The sequence below is a fragment of the Bubalus bubalis genome, chromosome 20 (genome assembly GCF_019923935.1).
Source record: "Bubalus bubalis isolate 160015118507 breed Murrah chromosome 20, NDDB_SH_1, whole genome shotgun sequence".
In the NCBI taxonomy this organism is placed as follows: domain Eukaryota; kingdom Metazoa; phylum Chordata; class Mammalia; order Artiodactyla; family Bovidae; genus Bubalus; species Bubalus bubalis.
In genome coordinates this window covers 31,737,328-31,743,930 of record NC_059176.1, presented here as the reverse complement: position 1 = coordinate 31,743,930, position 6,603 = coordinate 31,737,328, and positions in this window count along the sequence as shown.

Here is a 6,603-nt window from a genome sequence, read left to right as displayed (position 1 = left end):
AAATACACAGGTTCCTTTTATTCTTTTAACACAGAACTACCATATGAACTACCAGCAGTCCACTTCTGGGTACTTACTCGAAGAAAACAAAACCACTAACTTGAAAAGATATATATATATAACCCATGTTCATTGTACTATTATTCCCAATAGCCAAGATATGGAAACAAACTAAGGGTGTGTCAATGGATGAGTGGATAAAGAAAACGTGCTTTGTATGTACAATGGGATATTAATTCAGTTACGAGAAAAAAGGGGATCTTGCCACTTGTGACGACAGGGATGGACCTTGAGGGCATAATGCTAAGTGAGATAATTAAGACTGAGAAAGACAAATACTGTATGATATCACTTATATGTGGAATCAAAAAAGTTGAGTTCATAAATCAGAGAGTAGAATGGTGTTTGGTAGGGACTTGGGCTGAGGGAATTGGGAAGATGTTCATTAAAGTTACAAATTTTCAACTGGTAGATAAACAAGTCCAGAGATCTAATGTACTGCATAGTTATCATTTTGAACAATATTATAAATGTCAGAGTTGCGACGAGACTCTGTCTAAATTGTTCTAATCACACAAAAAATAATGATGTAAGAGGATAGAGGCCTTAGCTAATGCTGTGGTGCCATGTATAAATGCATTAAATCAACATGTTGTAAACCTTAAATGTATACAATGTTACTGGTCAGTTCTATGTCAAATAAATAAATGTAGCGGGTTGCAATAAGCACTTTTAAAATAAACTGTGATGAAGGAGAATGATGCATTGTCTATGTAAGGTGAACTATTATTTCCAGAGACCTTTATTATACATGTTTTTACAGGTTTAGAGAAGTGGATCATGAGTAAAAAATATCAATATGTATCTTATCTTAGGTAGCAGACAAAAAATGAAAATAGACCAAAAACAAACAAACAAACAAACTTATTTGGCCATATTTGGTAAACAACTTGAGTAGTTCTATTAATGAATCAAAAACAAAGGATCATAAGCCAAATACCCACAACATTAAATAAGATAAAGAGTAAGCTTTCTTACAACTCTTTTCCTTTATCCATGAGAACACATATCATATTTTTATGCCACTGCTTAGGGCACCTGTGAAAAACGGACATGAAGTTAAATGCTTAGATATTGCACTGAAGTACGGTGCTCAAGTAACTATATAAATATATCTTTATTTCACACTACTTCATCCTGATTCAAAAACTTCCTTTTCCAAATTCTACCTCTGTATGCTTCTCAGTATCTATTTTGTATTTAGAATCTGGAGATCTTCAGATGAAAATTCCAGCTCTGCCACTTAATGACTGAATAGGCAAGATGTTTGATAATTCTAAGTGTCTCATATATCAAGCAAGGATAATAATAGGAACTTTTTCAATGGTATAAAATGAGGTATCATAGTTAATGTAACATGCACAGTGTGCCATAAATAGTGAGCACTTCAGAAATGTTGTTACTATTATTAACAAATAGATTGAAGGTGCTGACGAGTGAATTCTTAGGAACAAGTTTTACTGTCAGTATCTTCAACCTTTTAATATATGAAAAATGGAAATTACTGAGCAAACATGCTTGATTCAAATTTACTACATAATAGTATAATTTTATTTTGAAAGAATGATTTTGTGTCTTTGCTTCCAGTATGGATATAAAAATACATACACACAAAAACGATTCTTTTACTGATAACAGGAACATCTTCTATAATCTACAAATTATAAAATTTTAGCCCATTAGAGAAATAAGCTGGTGAGGCAGACGTATGAATAGGATTCTAAAGGGTGATAAAACCCTCTGAAAAGTAATAGAACTGAAAACTATTTCACCACTGTCAGAGCATGGGAGAAGAATGTGGAAGCCATAAAAGTAGTCCAGACAATAGCAACTCAAATTTAGGAACTCCTTAAAGGTGGCGGATTCCATGTTGATGTATGGCAAAACCAGTACAATATTGTAAAGTAATTAGCCTCAAATTAAAATAAATAAATTAAAAAAAAAGTGAAAAAAAAAACTTAAAAAATTTTTAATAAATATCTTATGGAATATATTAACTTTTTTAAATTAAACTGAATTTTAGTAGAAAGACAAATGAAAAAAAAAAAGAAGAAGTAGAATATGGACTAGCATGACAGCTGTGAAACCTGAGGAGCCCGGAAGTGAAATTTATGAGCTTTTGTTAATGGTCTTCCAACCGGGGTTAATGAGATGACTAAGAGACACCCTATTTGTTGGCTGCTGCTGCTGCTGCTGCTGCTGCTAAGTTGCTTCAGTCGTGTCCGGCTCTGTGCGACCCCATGGACTGCAGCCCACCAGGCTTCTCTGTCCCTGGGATTCTCCAGGCAAGAACACTGGAGTGGGTTGCCATTTCGTTCTCCAATGCATGAATGTGGAAAGTGAAAGTGAAGTCACTCAGTCGTGTCTGACTCTTAGCGACCCCATGGACTGCAGCCTACCAGGCTCCTCCATCCATGGGATTTTCCGGGCAACAGTACTGGAGTGGGGTGCCGTTGCCTTCTCCCCTATTTGTTGGCAAAAGTATGCAAACCCTCATCAAAGAAAGCTGAAGTCGCTAAATTTATACCTAAAGTGAAAGTTTAGTCGCTCAATTGTGTCCGACTGTTTGCGACCCCATAGACTGTAGCCTACCAGGCTCCTCTGTCCATGGGATTTTCCAGGCAATAGTACTGGAGTGGACTGCCATTTCCTTCTCCAGGGGATCTTCCCAACCTAGGGCTCGAACCCAGGTCTCCCACATTATAGACAGACGCTTTACGTCTGAGCCACCAGGGAAGTCCAAAATTTATACCTAAGTAGATGTCAAAGAAAGAAATTTACCAGGTATCAACAACCTAATGAAAATAGGATGAGATTATCAGGCAGACAAATGTATGTGTATATAAATAATTACAGCAATATATTATAAGACTTTACCATGAATGTTTTAGCTTGGATTATCCAATTTACTCAATATAGGTAAATAATCAGTAAGTATGTACTAAATATATTCTTCTTAGAGCTGCTATGCTGTGTTTAGTCACTTAGTCATTTGGAAGTTACATGTAAAGTTTAATGATCTTATTTTAAACCAGTCTGAATATTTTAGGTAGAAGCATAACATATGAATAATATTTTTATGAAGATGTTTAATATTTTGACATAAAATGCATTGTACACTTGGTATTCAAATTTAAATTTTTACATGGAGAGAAAATTATTCTAATTTGTATACCCTATAATTAGTTAATATTATAATTAGTTAAATTTCTTAGGTTCATGTGGTGTGCTTCTAACTAAAATATTCAGACTAGTTTAAAATGAGATCATTAAACTTTACATGTAAGTTCCAAACCTTTTGAAAAAGAATAGATGAAGTGCTAGAAATTGTTCAAACTACAATTTAGAGTTTAAAAAAACTATAATGATATTTAATGAAAAAATAAAGGAAATAGCTTGGTAGCCTCTAAGGAAATCAGTGGTACTGATAACTAAATAATTAGAATTGGGATTTTGTGAACATCTTTATTAACCTTATATTAATTTGAAAAGTGAGGATAGAAAATAAAAAAAGCCTGATTCCCAGAAGTTACACTGAAGGATGCACAAAATAAATAGGAATCATAATAAAGGTGAGGCTCATCTAATATATAACCAAATGAAAGTTTACAATTCCTTGGACTCAAACTTCTAAAATTTGATTATTTTTGTTTTTAGAAAGAATGATAAATATCTCATAAAATTCTCCTTTGTAAGATGAACAGATTTTGTTGGATATAATAATAGTAGATATGAGGGGAGGAAAGCAATACATATATGTGTGTTCCCTGAAGAACTATGGATGGAGGTTCATAACACTACAGGAGATGGGACGACAGAGGATGAGATGGCTGGATGGCATCACTGACTCAATGGACGTGAGTCTGAGTGAACTCTGGGAGTTGGTGATGGACAGGGAGGCCTGGCATGCTGCGATTCATGGGGTTGCAGAGAGTCAGACACAACAGAGCGACTGATCTGATCTGATCTGATGGTGGAAAGCGAAGAGGAACTAAAGAGCCTCTTGATGAAGATGAAAGAGGTGAGTGAAAAAGCTGGCTTAAAACTCAACACATTCAAAAAACTAAGATCATGGCATCTGGTCCCATCAGTACATGGCAAATAGATGGGGAGCAATGGAAACAGTGACAGACTTTATTTCTTGGGCTCCAGAATCACTGTGGTTGGTGACGGCAGCCATGAAATTAAAAAACGCTTGCTCCTTGGAAGAAAAGCTATGACTGACATAGATGGCATATTAAAAAGCAAAGACATTACTTGGCCTACAAAGTTGGTCTAGTCAAAGGTATAGTTTTTCCAGTAGTCACGTACAGATGTGAGAACTGGACAATAAAAAAGTCTGAGCACCAAAGAATTGATGTCTTTGAACTGTATTACTGGAGAAGACTCTTGAGAGTCCTCTGGACAGCAAGGAGATCAAACCAGTCAATCCTAAAGGAAATCAGTCCTGAATATCCATTGGAAGTACTGATGCTGAAGCTGAAACTCTAATACTTTGGCCACCTGATGCGAAGAGCCGACTCATTGGAAAAGACCCTGATGCTGGGAAAGATTGAAGGCAGGAGGAGAAGGGGACGACAGAGGATGAGATGGTTGGATGGCATCATTGACTCAATGGACATGAGTTTGAGCAAACTCTGGTAGATTGTGAAGGATAGGGAAGCCTGGCATACTACAGTGCATGGGGTCGCAAAGAGTTGGACATGACTGAGCCACTGAACAACAACAGTAGGTGATGACCGGAACCAACCCAAACAAAGAGTAGTGCAAGAAGGCAAAGTGGCTGTCTGAGGAGGTTTTACAAAAAGCTGAAGAAGAGAAGTGAAATAGCAAGAGAGAAAGGGAAAGATATACCCAACTGAATACAGAGTTCCAGAAAACAGCAAAGAATGATAAGAAGGCCTTCTTAAATGAACAATGCAAAGAAATAGAGGGAAAGAATAGAATGGGAAGACTAGAGATCTCTTCATGAAAACTGCAGATACCAAGAGAACATTTCATGCAAAGATGAGCACAATAAAGGACAGAAACTGTATGGACTTAACAAAAGCAAAACCATGATGATGTGATCACTCACCTAGAGCCAGACATCCTGGAGTGTGAAGTCAAGTGTGCTTTAGGAAGCATTACTACAAACAAAGCTAAAGAAGGTGATGGAATTCCAGCTAAGCTATTTCAAATCCTAAAAGATGATGCTCTTAAAGTGTTGCACTCAATATGCCAGCAAATGTGGAAAATTCAGCATTGGTCATAAGACTGGAATAGGTCAATTTTCATTCCAATCCCAGAGGAAGGGAATGCCAATGAATGTTCAAGCTACTGCACAATTACACTCATTTCACATGCTAGCAAGGTAATAATCAAAATCCTTCCAACTATGCTTCAGCAGTATGTGAACCTAGAATTTCCAGATGTACAAGCTGGATTTAGAAAAGGCTGAGGAACAAGGGATCAAATTGCCAACATCCTTTTGATCAGGGAAAAAGAAAGGGACTTTAAAAAAAAAATCTACTTCTGCTTCATTGACTGCCCGAAAGACTCTGACTTTGTGGATCACAACAAACTGTGGAAAATTCTTAAAGAGATGGGAATACCAGACCATCTTACCTGCCTCTTGAGACACCTGTATGCAGGCCAAAAAGCAACAGTTTGAACTGGACATGCAATAACTGTTTCAAAATTGGGATATGAGTACATCTAGGATATATATTGTCAATCTGCTTATTGAACTTATATGCAGTGTGATGATGTGATGTGCTTAGTCACTCAATTGTGTCCAACCCTTCATGACCCCATGGACTGTAGCCCACCAGGCTCCTCTACCCATGGGGATTCTCCAGGCAAGAATACTAGAGTGGATTGCCATGCTTGCCTCCTGGTGATCTTCCTAACCTAGGGATCGAACCCAGATCTCCCCCACTGCAGGTAGATTCTTTACCCTGTGAGCCACCAGGGAAGTCCAAGTATGCAGAGTAATATATCATGTGAAACGCCAGGCTGTATGACTCACAAGCTGGAGTCAAGATTGCTGGGAGAAATATCAAAAACCTCAGATATGCAGATGATACCACACTTATGGCAGAAAGTGAAGAGGAACTAAAGAGCCTCTTGATGAAGGTGAAAGAGGAGAGTGAAAAAGCTGGTTTAAAACTCAACATTCACAAAACTAGGATCATGGTATTCAGTGTAGCACTTCATGATAAATAGAAGGGGGAAAAGTGGAAACAGGGATAGGTTTTATTTTCTTGGGCTCTAGAATCACTGTAGATGGTGACTGCAGCCATGAAATTAAAAGGTGGTTGCTTCTTGGAAGAAAAGTTATGACAAACCTAGACAGCATATTAAAAAGCAGAGACATCACTTGACCAACAAAAGTCTGTATAGTCAAAGCAAAGTCCAGGAGATAGTGAAGGACAAGGAAGCCTTCATGCTGCAGTCCATGGGATCACAAAGAGTCAGACATAACTTAGTGACTGAATAACAACAATGATGTATGTATGTCAGAATATATTCAGTGTGTCTCTAGAACCATGATAAATCTCT